Source organism: Nannospalax galili, unplaced genomic scaffold (assembly GCF_000622305.1).
Source record: "Nannospalax galili isolate Female #2095 unplaced genomic scaffold, S.galili_v1.0 scaffold1234, whole genome shotgun sequence".
Taxonomy (NCBI): domain Eukaryota; kingdom Metazoa; phylum Chordata; class Mammalia; order Rodentia; family Spalacidae; genus Nannospalax; species Nannospalax galili.
This window is the reverse complement of record NW_008334665.1, coordinates 1,751,997-1,766,684: the sequence shown is the minus strand read 5'-3', so window position 1 is coordinate 1,766,684 and position 14,688 is coordinate 1,751,997. Positions and strand designations below refer to the sequence as shown.

The window sequence follows — 14,688 nt, the reverse complement described above, 5'->3', positions numbered from 1 at the left end:
CACACACACACACACACACACACACACACACACACGTCTCTCGTGAAATCAATTCTGCCCCTGTGTGTCATTTACAGATTCCAGAATCTCTGAACAGGTTTTACGTTAAAAACATCACTTTGGAGAAGCCTCAAAGGTAGGCCATAATAGTAGAGATTCTAAAATCCAAATTATCTTGAACTTAGTTGTTGAAAGAGTAAGGCAAACAGAAAGGCATATTGTCAAAACTTTGAAACCGAATACTTCAAACATTTACTGCATTTGACTCAATTTAATAATTTATTATGATTTATATGCAAACAGCAATGGAAGCAGGAGTAGAAGGAGCTACTGTCAGGTCCACAATCCCTCATTAACAAGCCCTGAGCTGGCATGTGCCCTCGTCATGTGCCCCCAGACAAGTGCCCGTGAACATCAGCTATAATACAAACGGAACCCAGCCTGGAGAGGGCAACCTCCACAGGAATTCAGGGCAGGCTCTATGACTTTGAATTTTGAAGTCAACATTTTAAAGCAGACGCATCCAACCTGTATATTAGATATTTTCAGTTCCCCATGACTCCCCGTGCATCCATCCCTCTCTCTATTCTTTGTCCACCGTGAAGATTCCCCAAGTTAGCTTGTGTCTGATCAAATGGAAGCCTTTCTCTCGGGTAGATTCTAGCTTCATATCTAGAACAGTTTTCCCTCTATATCTATCTTTATACCATGCTTCTTCTTTCAAGAGTGTCTCACATCTGTCTCCTCTTCCTTGATCATCATGGTCAGCAAGAATATCAGCTTTTCCTAGAAGCTGGTCATGCAGTCTTACCTGGAGTTACCTGTGCATACGACAGTAACCAGATACAACATGCAGCAATGCCCATGGCATGGCTCATTTGTCATAGCTCCCGACATGTTATCCTACGCAATGCATGTTTCTTTGTGACTTAGCAGTTCACCTTTCTTCTTAAGGGTGCAACAGTAAAACCAATACTCTTCTCATATTAATGTGTTATGTAGGATACGCTAACCTGCTTCCATAAATTCTGACTAAAAAAATTATAAACAAGAAAATCGTTCTTGAAATTATTGGTATTTCTGGAGTACCAAGTCTGGGGCCTGGTGGCACAGGGCAGCCGGGCCTCTCAGGTCTGGCACAGCATCCAATGCTTTTATTATCACAGGGACTGACTGGTAGAAGTCACTCTGTAAATGACCCGAGAACACACTGTAGTTCAAGATGAGACAAGTTTGCATAGGTTTATTTTAACCTGTGTTAGTTTCACTGAAATATGAAAGAAAAGGTGTTTTTCCAAGTACAGCGGAAACATACGAAAAGCCTGTGTCAGGGCTGCTGAAGGTCAGACCACAGACTTCTTCGGGAGTCTGTACCTGCACATCTCCCTGCCTGGAGGAGCTGGCTGACCATTCAGAATGCTATGATTTACCCCCCAGCCAATGAACTGCTTCTGAAGACATCTTCCATGGAACTTTATTTTGTTTCTTTTTTATTATTTTTATTTTATTTTAACAGAGCACATGGTAGGGTTCTATTTACAGAAGACTGGGCACCCCACATTTACATGTGTGCCATAAAGTCCACACTCAAATACAGATCCTGTCCTCCCAACAGCTGCACAAAATGTTACCCCTTCCATGGAAATTTCTTATAAAAACATCTCCCATGTTGGCCTCATGGGATGTTATCAAGGACTGTCCTATGTCAGTGTACAGGAGCTGCAATTCTGTTTCCTAAATAAATGTCGTGCCATGCCCTGACTGTCAATCTTTTCTTCGGTTAACAGTATGTAGGACAGATTTCCTGCCTAGTTTGGAAAAAGAACTCCACTAGACTCCTAAGTTTCTTCCTTTGTATCCTAAACTGGATTTATTTACTTCTCACTGGAAATCCAGGAGACCTGTTGATGAGATCCACACTCACAGCAGGGTAAGTGCAGAGAGCTGGATGGGGAGGATCCAAAGTCATGAGGAGCTGGGGTAAAAGGTTGGGGCTGCAACGATGGCTCAGCAGTTAAGAGCAATGGCTGCTCTGGCAGAGGACCAGGGTTTGGATTCCAGCACCCAGATGTTGGCTAACTACCACACATTCAATTCCAGGGGATCTGACACCCTCTTCTGGCCTCTGCAGGCATTGCATGCATGAATGTACTTACAAACAAGTAAATACATATACATATAAAATAAAGATACATATTGTTTAAAAGCTGATTACTATCCAGAAACTCGGGAGCTATTTAGCTGCCTGAAAGATTCAGGGTGACCTATGAATATGACCAGTTCCAATTGTGCCTGAGTCTTCCCAGGAGAGGCTTTACATTTGATTCCTAGTATCTTTCTTACATGCAAAAGAGCATTCTTTATAATTTGTTTTTACAAAACACACAACATGGAGTTTAGGACCCTAACCCACAGAGCCCTGCAGAGCGTAGCTCTTTGAGAGTCCCATACTTTGAAGATGGGAAGTACCGTCTTTCATGTCTGTACATAGCAATTCTAAAATTAAAATACTGAGCTATTAAAGTCATCAATGATTGATGAAACAATCACCTGTTTTTAATTTTGTTTAAATATATGCATCATTCTGTCCCCAAATCATCAGGCAATGGTGGTTGCTTGGTAACAAGGTAACTGCAAACTTGAACTGAAATCAGCAGGTGTAGTTCCCTCTGCAGGGTGAGCCAGCATTACAGCCCAGAGCCCGCACCAAGCGTGGCCTCCAAGGCTCCCAGGAGGCGCAGTTTCAGTCGATGAGCAGGTACGTGATGAGGACAGCCTGTCCTGAATGAACAGTCTGCAGGTGTCAACCACAGATTCTTCCCAGCTAGGCAGCAGCTAGGTAAGGAAAGGCAGGTAAGAGCAGATAAGAGCAGCATCTCCTGTCCCATCCACAGGACACAGCGGAAGCTGGTCTCTTCTCTGGTTTTCTGTTCCTTCCTCTCCTTCAGAAACACTCTTCCTCTACGACACAGTGCACACATGAATGCACATGCACCCACACACCACAATTCTGTCACTTGCAGAGACATCCAAACACAGCATGTGCTTCTGCCCCTGCTGTTTAGAAAGCCCTGAAGAGTCAACTTATGTGCACATGAAAAACCAATTAAGTAAGGGCCGCGGAGACGGTCCAGTGAGAGCCTACTGCTCCTATGGAGGACCTGGGTTTTCTTCTCAGCACCAAATGGCAGCCCACAACCACCTGTAACTCCAGTTCCAGGGGATCGGAGGCCCTCTGTGCACCCCTTCATGTATGTGGTACACACATGCTTGTGCAGGCTCACACACATACACCTAAACCATTAAACCTTCTGAAAAAAAAAAAAACATTAAATATGATTTCGGTGTGAGCTGCTCAAATGAATCTATGATTGGAGGAGTTCCGAGCTCAAAACTGTGTGTAAAAATAGTTGTGATTTTGGGATACTGTATTTACACAATCCATTTTGTTTTTCAAGACCCCTACTGCTTACCGATTTACTCAAAGAACATTTTTGAGAAAGACAATTAAACAAACTGAAAAAACAAAAACTTCGATATCACATTTGTCTTCAGAAGAATTAAGAAAAGAAAGCACTAGGATCTGAGCCTGTGGCTTAAAGGTGGCTGTGAGATGTAGGAACCTAGCAACAAGCGTGGGTGTCTCATCCCACACAGCGGCTGCTGGAAACGTCAAGAGCATTTCATAAAATCACTACTGTTTCTCAGAGTAGAACTATGTTTAGAAGATTAGAGCACAGTGATGAATTCCAATAATGCGTGTTGGAAAATGAGAACTTCCCCAGGAGATCCCCACAGTATAGAATCCTGTCACCCATGCTGTCCACAGCAATGGAAGTCCCATCCCGGAGAGGGTGCCTGCATACCACTCCACCGGCTCAAACATAGACTCCTGGGGTATGTCAAATATACATTCCCCGGGAGAGAAAACACACAAGAACAGGGCACAGAGCCCTCAGAATAGACTTCGGGAGTGTGCTTCCTGGAGTCAAACCCAGCCTCCCACACACCTGCTGCCTGAGTTCCACCAGCTTCCTTTTCTAGGCACTAAGGACAGAACTGCAGTCTCCAAGAGGCATATGCTCTGATTCCATAAGAAGTAACACCAAGAATGTTTGAGGCCGCACAGTGTGTATATACCATGGCACACAGTCTTCAGCACCATCACTGTCATGGACAACAGGTCTGAGTTTCCATGACGTGACATTGCATTACTTGGATTAAGTGTTTTCCTGTGTCATCAATAAAAGACAACATAAAATTGGTGAGTCTGCTATAACTGATACTGTGTGTGCTCCGTGTTCAGTGTACACACCTAATTTCTGCTGGTCTGCCCAAGATCCCCCGAGCAGGAACCTAGTCCTCTCTGTGGCCCTGTTTCTATTCTAACAAGATGAAACACACCATTCTGAATGAGGAAAGACTTGCCAAGCACAGTCTCATGTGCGCCATGTGTGGAAGGATGTTCCTGGAAGATGGCGATTCATACAACAGCTACAGAGGGTGACGGAATGTCTCATTGTCCCTAAAGAAGCTGGAGGTGAATGGCTCTGGTGTTGAAGAGGCAGGCGAATGGTTACAGATCAAATATCAGAGATCCAGTCTAACAGCCCTAAAGATCCAGCAGCAAACACTTTCTCAAACACAGGCCATCCCAAGACAGAGAAGTTGGTGGATACACTTCCCAACTCCTAAGCCACATTGGGGCAGAAAGTCCAACTAGTTTATGGAGAACAGTTGGTCTCATAAGTAGTCTGTGGATGGAAAAGCACTCTTGCTACTGGAGGAGGAAGAGGAAGAAGTTCCAGACTTATGGAAAATTTTGTTGAGGCATCTAAGCAAGAAGCAAAAACTGATTTGAGGCAACTTCAGAAGAAAACATGAAGAAACTCCTAGGAGCTGTTATTTTATATCATGTCTGCTTTTAAAAATCAGTTTCCAGAGCTCTATCTCCACTATTTTAGCAACTTTTTTTTTCTTGAGACGGGGGCTCCGGAGCCCCAGCTGGCCTGTTACTTGCTATGTAGAGCAGGCTGGCCTTGAACTTACAGAGATCTGCCTGCCTCTGCCTCCTGAATACTGGGATCAAAGGCATGCACCACTACGCCTGGCTATTTCCCCTATTTTAAAGCCCAAGCCCCTTGGACATGCCAACTCTTCACAGCTTTCCCTTATATGAAATTTATGCTTTGCAGTCAATTACATTGAAGAAGCCTAAGATAAGTTTTGAATCAGTGGTTAATAAAGTGCCTTGCCAGTTAAGTGTGTGGGGGGGTTAAGCTTCAGGAAAAAAATTATTAGAATTTAAAAGAAAAAGTCTACAGCAGGCAGACTATAAATCTGAGCAGCTTCCCAGAGGAGGAGAATGGAGGAAAGAGGGAAAAAAGCCAAGCCTTGAGGTAAGCCAGACGGAGACCAGCCACAGGCAGCAGTCACGGGGGACAAGGGGGATGAAGTCCCAAAGAATTAGGGGAGCATGTTTAGAACAGAAACAGAGATTCAAGAAAGAAATGGGAGCTTCTCTCTTTTTTGTCTTTTTTTATTTTTCTAAAGATTATTTTATTTTATTTTATTAGAAGAAGCATTTCATTATAGCTTTAACATACTCAACAACAATTTCCAGAGCAAAGATACATCTCTTTCAAAACTGGCTATAAAATTTTTAGGTTCACAGTTGAATTAATACAGTTATACAATACTGAACTCAGTATAAACCCTGTAAGGCATAAAATTGAATGAGTTTTTAACCTTTAAAAAGGATCTCCTTTCATTTTAAAATACTGTTTCTTACAGAAACACTCATTGCTTTTGCTAATAACACTTAGACGTTGGTGCATGAGCCTCTCATCTGTAGGTATCTGATTATTAAGCTTCTCTTAATTACTTATGATTGGCTTTTCTAATTCAGAAAAGCCAGCAGATTCACTAAGCCCATTCAAGTCACTGCCTGGTACCAGAGGATGGGAATTCTGGGAAGGGAAAGGACATTCTTTCATTAATGGAATAATTGTTCCATCTGTCTATTTAACATGGCTATAGTGAACCTGCCTTCCTAGCAGTGGTCCTTTGACAGGTGACTGACCAGCCCAACTGGAATGTCAAGACCCTTCTCATGACCAGAAGGAACTTGTTTTCCTTTTAACAGGACAGGGAGGGTGGGGGGCATTCTACCATGTCCTGTCCTTGCTAACACGGCAGGTGAATCTGCTCCAACTAGCTGTTGGCAACATGTTTCTTAAGTATCCATTTTCGCTCTCCCCATCACTGGTCCTGAGTCTTCGTGTACAAAATGGAGATTGGAAAAGGACATCACCAAGACAACAGTATATGTAGTGTGCTCCTTAGAAGCACATCTTAAAGTTAGTGCACGAAAGCTTTAACATCAGTGGTGATGTATCACTGGGACAGCTGTCAGCATATCATATGAGGGCTCCCTAAGTACTGCCTGAACCATTAGCACTTAGGGGACCGCATTCCTTAGATACACCCCCAACTTCTACCCTCCTCGGGGAGTGCACACCTCCCCTCTGAAAATTCTCATGTCCATTCATATACCTTTTAACTCTGGCTAGGTATCTATGCTGTTACTATTATCTTCTGCTTGTAGATAAAGTACAGCATCCAGGCACAGCAACCGACCATGTCTGGACCTCCTCTTGCTCTGTCTACCTGTGGAGCTCTGCTGATTGGTCACACATTAGTCTAGACATTGTAGTAAAGGATCTGTGGCTCTGAAAACATCTAAGATTCACAAAAGAGACTGGACTCTGTGATGTGCATGGACTTTAATCAGTTTAAAGCTCCAAGAAAAAGAACTAAGGTTTGCCAAAAGATAAGGGATTCTGCCTCAAGAGTCTGCCATAAACCAAGCAATTTATAAACACATCTGTTTTCCAGAGTTCTGGAGGCTGAATTCCGCTGTCAAGGCCCCACTGACTTGTGCCTGCTGAGGGCCTCATTTTGGTTCTTAGATGTCCTGGAAGTTGAGGGGAAGATCACTGGGACAGGTCTTCAAAGGGAACTGATCACAGTTCATGAGACTCCAATCGAGTGACATCACTACAACCTGTGGTGATTTAAATGAGGTGTCGCCCACGGGCTCCAAGTATTTGAACACTTGGTTAGTTGGTAGCACTGTCTGTGGAGGTCTAGGAGGTGGCTGGAGGAGGCACATCACCGAGGACGTCCCATTTCCAATTTCTCTCTCTGCCTCCCGTACCTGTTTGAAGATGTGAACCCTTAGCTTTCTGCCCTGCCTGCCTTGTGCCATGCCCCCCACCATGATGGACACTTAACCCTAAGGAACTATTAGCCCAATAAAGTCTCCCTTCTATAAATGCCTTGGTCATGGTGTTTTATCACAGCAACCGAAAAGTAACCAATACACAACACAAATGCCCTCGTCCTCACACTGTGTCTCAGGATGAGGACTTCAACAGAGGACTATGAGGGGTCAGAGGTCAGAAGGGAGCACTTAGTGCACAGTGGTGAGGAACTGGACACCTCCTGAAGGTATAAGCATCTCATAACTCCATCGCAGGCAGAAGAATTTCCTAAGAAAATACTTGCTGAAGTTGAAGACCTTGTTCTTGGAGTATGGATCTGCCTGGAGGCCTGAAAGCATCACCACCACCTGGAGCATCAGCACAGAAAGCCATCCTGTCCTCTGCACCATCATGCTTGGGTCTGACTATTCTGAAAATCCCTTCTGTACGTCTACAGTGTCTCATGTGACCCACCAACAGGGATCAACAGCTGGGCACCTTCCCGCAGCTCATGGTACTGAGATACCGTATCGGAGGATAAAAATGAAATCTTCGGGAGAGGTCGAGTTCTCATGCGTTCTCCCGGAATCCCTCTGCTTCCTCTCCCTGTAAGCTGCTCGAGGTGACCCAGAAAACCCTAAAAAATCATGCAAATCAAGATTTTCCAATCTTCGTGTTCACTTTAAGAACACACGTGAAACTGCCCAGGCCATGAAGGGTATGCATATCCGAAAAGCCACAGAGTACCTTAAAGATGTCCCTTTAAAGAAGCAGTGTGTGCCATTCTGGCTACCAACGGTGGAGCTGGTAGGTGCGCCCAAGCCAAACAGTGGGGCCAGACACAAGGTCGGTGGCCCAAAAAGTGTGCTGAATTTTTGCTGCACGTCCTTAAAAATGCAGAAAGTTATGTTGAACTTAAGGGTTTAGATGTAGACGCTCTGGTCATTGAGCACATCCAGGTGAACAAATCGGCCAAGATGTACCGCAGAGCTCATGGTCGCATTAACCCACGTATGAGCTCCCCCTGCCATATCCAGATGCTCCTCACTGAAAAGGAACAAATTGGTCCTAAGCCTGAAGAGGAAGTTCCACCAAAGAACAAGAAATCCCTAAGGAAACTGAGGGAACAAAAACGTATGGCCCAGGAATAAACAGCATAAAATAAACATACATAAAAGTAAAAAAAAAAGAAAGAAAGAAAGAAAGAAAAGCCATGATGTTTGACTATCGGGGGAAGCCATGCACACTGTCCAGCCTGTGGATAGCTGGGTTTGCAGGGATCCGCTTCCCCCAATGAGGGAGTAGAGAACTAACACATTTCCAGGGACGGCGGTCTAAGGAGGGCAGTGATGCACAGATAGTCCACAGGTGGAAACAGCTCTGAGACCAACCACACTGACTTGAGGAACCAGAGGGAGGACAGAGTTTGGTTTGGTCTTTCTGAGAAAGACTAACCTGCCCAGTGGCTAATTTACTCTCCTGGCTCCTGTTTCCTTGTTAAGTTTCCCAGGTTTACAAACCTCATTCATTACATGACTGAGCAAATTCTGGTACCTCCACCAACAAACCAAGGTACGAACAATGTTCCTGCTCAGTTTTCATGCCGAATTGTCCACCCCACCCTGACTGGTGACTCTAGATGTTCTGTGTGGCATGGTTGGCTCTGAGCAAGTGACACCAATGGGTCTAGTCCTGCCTAAATTCCAATTAGAGATGGCATTGTTTGGCTGTGGCTCCACCTCAGTGTGTAGAGTTCTGTGCACTGAGTCATGCAAACATGGATATATTCATATGGTACTTGGTCCAGAGTCTTTAAACATGTAGCATGAACCTGTCCTAACACTGCTGTCCTGTGCAGCTTTCAGGAAGGTTAAGCTTGTAACAAGCCACATCTTCATTTTTGGTGAGGAATACATACCCACACACAGCATGCACATTAATCAGGTAGCGGAGGGTAAGTGTGCACACACATTCCGTGTCTCCTTTTACATCTGTCACAGAGGATGTCACCAGGACGCTGTGATGGAGGAGACTGTTCACTCTTTCCAGGCAGTTGCTCCCCAAGGAACATGGTGATTGCATCCACAAATGACCAGAGGAGTGACGCTTCAGGGAAAAGACAGCTCTGAGGTGGGAACTAGAGGCTGCCGAGAGCAAGACATGTGACTTACATCCAACAATGAGCTCTGTATGAAAAACACATACGGAAGCGCAACCACCTAGTTTCCACCCTGAATTACAATACAGAAATGTTCTACGGTCCGTATAAATTGAGGAAAACCCACCAAATTGGCGATTTTCTTCTCAGTGTGGCCTCTTCTCCATCCGGGACAACCGAGCTACATTTCTAAACTGAGTTCTGTGCACATATCACATCTGACGTATAGGTTACTGCTTTACCGTCCATGAAGCGATCAAGGGTTGTGACAGTCGACCCCACCCAGGGGAACTAGGCTCCACTTGGGACTTTGGTGACTACAGGACCTCATCGGGCTTCCTGCCCTGTTCTGAGTGTTTATGCCTTTGCAGGGTCTTTGCACACTGCTTGATAAAACTTCGCCACAGTGGCAATCAATGCCGACTTTCATCTTGACATTTTTTCTGGCTATCAAGACCAATGCAGGTATACATTTTCCTCTGTTTACATAGCATCTGTCAACTGTTGTATGGTGCGAGCTGATTCATCATCACCTCTCTCCCCTGATCAATAGGTCATTTCGCTTCAGAACACTTCCTTCCCATTTCAGTTCTAGAATCTTCTGCTGACAGAATCTGGAAAGGAATCTGTGACTTCTGTGTATAACAGCCAGCCCAATAGACCCCCAGAAAGGAACATAAGCTGCACACAGTAAATTTCATTGCGAAATAGACATGATACACAGCAAATCTTCAAACTCAACATCTTCCTGAAAAGTAAACTGTACATGCGTAGGAGCCTCCTGGTTTAGTGTTCTGACACATAGTACACTCTTCTAACGTGAGCATTCCTGTTCTTAAGAATGGCCACACAGGTACAGACATTCATATAGAGTTGACAGGCAGACAACCTCCACAGTGGACTAGGGTATCATAAAGTTCTCAGCTTCTAATATACCTTAATCAGCAAACACAAGGCACCCAGGAAGTCTCTTCTTCCTTCATGGTTTTCCATGTATGTTATCACCAATGCGTTTTAAGTTATACTGCGTAAAATGTGATTTGAGACATATACATGTTTGTACTGGAAACTGTAGCAATCTGAATCTAATGCAGCTTTAAAAGGTAATCATGAATAAGTGTGGGCTATCATGTGATTCTTGATATGTTTTAGATGACCTCGGGGCTCAGACCAGACATAATCTCTAGGAGTCAGAGGGGAAGCTGGTAGAAAGCCCAGCCTATCTGAGGAGATGCTGGTAATTGATGGCTGTGGGGCTGTGGAAAGTCAGTCTTCATTAAGGCTGTGACTGGGTAGGTTAATCAGACTTCACTGGAAGGACCCACTCTGAAGGCCATTTGGAGACACAAAATTTGTTCAATATACCTTAAATATAGCAAGTGGGTTGCAGATAGAGAAGGAGACCTAAATATGATCAAAATGTAGTATACGAGTTTCACAAAAATTTGGTAAAAATTTTTTAAAAAGATTAGCTTGTTTGCTTTTGTGATTATAATTGAATACTTCTTAAAGAAATACATTTTTATGTCTTTTAAAATGATAAATGGGACTGGAGAGACAGCTCAGCAGTTCAGAGCAGTGGCTGCTCTTGCAAAGGACCCAGGTTCAGTTCCCAGAACTCACCTGGCAGCTAACAACCATCCATAACTCCAGTTCCATGGGCTCCAACTCCCTTTTCTGACCTGTGTTGGCATTGCATGACACAGGTGCACTTACACACATGCACTCATATACATAAAATAAAAATTACAAAAATAAAAAGTTAAAAGGTTAAAAAAATAGTCCCTACTTCCTAACATAATGAGCCGTGACTAAATATTTTACTGTCAAATAATCTCTCAGCCTCGTTAACCTTGTATTTTAGTTTTTTCAATGGCAAAACTTTATCATTCTCTAAAAGCAGAGACTTCCCGATTTAGATAAAACCCATGAAGAACTCTCACACTCTTTCCCTCACACTTGCATTTTTGTGATTTTCTGTAACTGTCTGGGCATTCACGTGGTAGGGGAGGATTTCACAAATCCTCGCAGTCATGGCGGCGGTTACACCAGAAGTGTACACTATAGTTCTCACCTCCTTCCTCCACTGCATCTCAGAAATAAATTAATGACAATAAACGAGAGTTCAATAAACTCAGCTATACGTTTTCCTCGGGTTTGATGTGCTTCAGATCCTTGCTAAGGAGCATTTAAAACCGCGGGCCTCACAGAGTCAGGCAAGAGGGGGTTTGAACCTCTGAGCTTGGTGGTGAATTCACCTCCGGGCATTACTCTGGTATCATCGAAATTATTTGATCTCTTCTAGTTTATTCTGTACTTGATAAATGTTTGATATACTCACGGTTGAAACAACAGCAACGAAATAATATCTGAATATTGGCTATCAAAATTCTGCCAAAAAAGAGCCAGAAACGGAAGCTCCAACTCTTTCCGCCTCCACCACAATTAAAAAAAAATCTCTTTATTGTGTTTTTGTGCATTTTCTATAATAAATCTTAACTGGGCTAGAGAGATGGCTGAGTGGTTAAGAGCACTGTCTGCTCTTGCAGAGAACCCAGGTTCAGTTCCCAGCACCCACATGGCAGGTAACAACTGTCCATAACTTCAGTCCAGGGGATCCAACACCCTCTTTCAGTCTCCATGGATGTTGCATGATATGGGTGCACTTACACGCATCAGGCAATACACTCATACACATAAAATTAAAATAATAAATAAAATGTTTTTAAAATATAGAAAATAATAAAAGTGATAGATCTTCATCAAATTTAAACCCCTTCCCCCATCCACGCCCCCCTTATACCCACCACCGGATCTCATGTGTTCTGTCATATATGTTAAGTTCTGTCCAGTCCTTGGGTGCAAGTTTATCCATTGGAGTCTAGTCAACCTATTTAGAGTCACTGCCTTAAAGAAGAATGCAGCTTCCAGGCCAGTTCCAGCTCCACTGCTCTAAATCCTGTGTCTGAAGTATGTCCTGACATCAGCAATAAGGCCTTCCTTACCTTCAAATTCTGGAAGGCAATCAAGGGCTGTGGCAATAACCTGAGTTATTTTGGGAAGCTCTTAGAGTACCCTAACCAACAACTCGAAAGGAGGCGTCTTCTGACTAGCACTGTGTAATATGGTCTTCAAGTAAACACGTGCACTCGTGTTCAGATATTGTGTATTTTTCAGGGAGGGCGAGTTAATACATTTTCCTCTGTCTTTTTACAACACCTAAGTTTTATTTATTTTTCCTCTCTCTCTCCCTGTCTAACCTCTCTCTTCCTTCTCCAGTTTAAGTGCCCCCAATTTCCCCATTTTCCAATGCATAATCCATTAAACCCATTAATGGATTAAATTCCATTAATCCAGTACAAAATTTTAGCCTTCTCCAACTGAAACAAATCATATTATTATTTTTATGTCATAATGGTTTTGGAATTACCTCCAATACTTAGGTTCTTTCATTTCTTTTTGTGAAAAGGATAAATTATGGAAGCTTTAGGGGAGCAGAGAGGAAAGATATCTCAAGCCAAAAAGCAAGGTGCCATGGACAAGGGTGTGGCAAACTCAGTAGCACGCAGGCCAGGAACACAGCACACACTCAGAGGTGCTGTGACACTGCATGGCAAGCAGGCGCTGTGAGGCCGGTGTGTGCGGCGTTTCACAGCTGTCAGGATCTCCTCCTGAGGTGGTGCTGTTGGAGTGTAGCAAGGACCACAAAGCTCATCTCTAAGGCAGAACAACATTCTTATGACAATGTTATCGGCTATGAAAATGAATTCCTGAGCCTGGTTTTATCTTGTCCAAGGGGGTCTGTGAAAAGACCATAGACAATAATCTGGAAGTAATTTAGGAAAGGTCTTGCCTAGAGACAAAAGCAGATAACCACTTCAGATCCCTCTAACTCTTCCCATTTTATGATTTAAATTCACAAGCTCTACTGGCAGAATCATCAGCTGGTCAAATAATGAATCTATTTTTTATCTTGTCACGCCCTCTGCTAATCTAAGCCCAGCGCGCTCTCATGGAAATGAGAACCCGGTGTCTGATCCAGCTGCACGGGGTGGGGGGGGGCAGCAGAACACAGTCCTGGAGCTGAGTGAGGGGGAGCTTGCTTATAAGTCCACAGCAAGCCTCAGATTTCCATCACCACAGAACATTCTACAAATACATATGTGGAGTCTGTTCCTCAGGACTGGGAATCAATGGGGACCTCAACCAATGAGTACTTGTCTATGCGGTGAGAACAACTTAGACTAACTAATATGCTAAGCTTGGCTGGCATCGGGAGAAGAGAAGAGGACAGGGCAGCGGAGGTTGGGAAGATGAGGGTCTATGAGAACACAAGACAAGAAACATGACAGACTTCTACTCACAGGAGCTCACAGTCCTCAAAATACACACCACCTAAGCTTCATGCTGGATTTAAAACGTGGAAAACACGAACCATTATAAGATTCATGTGGCCTGGAAGGTGAAAATGCAGCACTTAAACATAAGAGCAAAGCCTCTGCGTTCTTGACAAGGACGGAAACGTATCAGTGGCATTTCGGTAAGAAACACCAAGGGCAAAATAGAGTGAGGCGTTGCCATGAGAACACATTTTTACTTCTCAATGGCTTTATTCTTTGTGATTGTTAGAATTGAAAGTAAATTCTAATTTTAATGTACATTTTAAGATTTCTCTTCGCTACCTTTTAATTATGTGTGCATGTGTCTGTACATGAACACAGGTACCTGTGGAGGCCAGAAGCCTCTGGTCCTCTTGGGCTGAAGCTTCAGTAACAGAGTTGTGAGGCACCTGACAGGATTGGGTACTAGGAACCCAATTAGGGTTCTCTGCGAGAGCAGCAAGCATTCTTAACAGCTGAGCCAATTCTGCAGCTCATGCAAATATACTTTAAATAAATCACTTTTGATGAACCTCTTAATGCATTGCCATTATACATTCTAGATCCCTGGACTTCCTTCCCAGCAGCCACTCAGCTCTGACAGAGAAGAGGAAGCCAAGCATGGCAAGCTAGGGACCTGGACATGTGACTCCATTGCACTTGGACATTATCACCCCTGACTCCCCCAAAATTCATAGCTTAACTACGAAAACTTCAAACCTCTGTAGATTCCTTCTCTTCTCTGTGCAGCAAGTGGTTCTAAACAAGCTCAGGGTTGTGTCTTCACACGGATTTTCTGGAGACACGCGGAAGCTCATCGACCTCGACGTGGACCTTGAAGAGGAGGCACCATGGACGTGCACATTACTGCCAAGGAGGAGGAGAG

General features: G+C 43.8%; 1 protein-coding gene and 1 pseudogene across 1 annotated transcript in view; one reads left to right on the top strand and one right to left on the bottom strand.

Moving 5' to 3' along the window:
* LOC103731132 (CUB and sushi domain-containing protein 1-like) overlaps positions 1-14,688 on the bottom strand; it is a gene marked incomplete at its 3' end in the record, with an annotated part of 1,440,296 nt that overhangs the window by 829,374 nt on the left and 596,234 nt on the right. The gene's annotated exons all lie outside the window — the stretch shown is intronic.
* Positions 7,896-8,416, top strand: LOC103731129 (annotated as a pseudogene).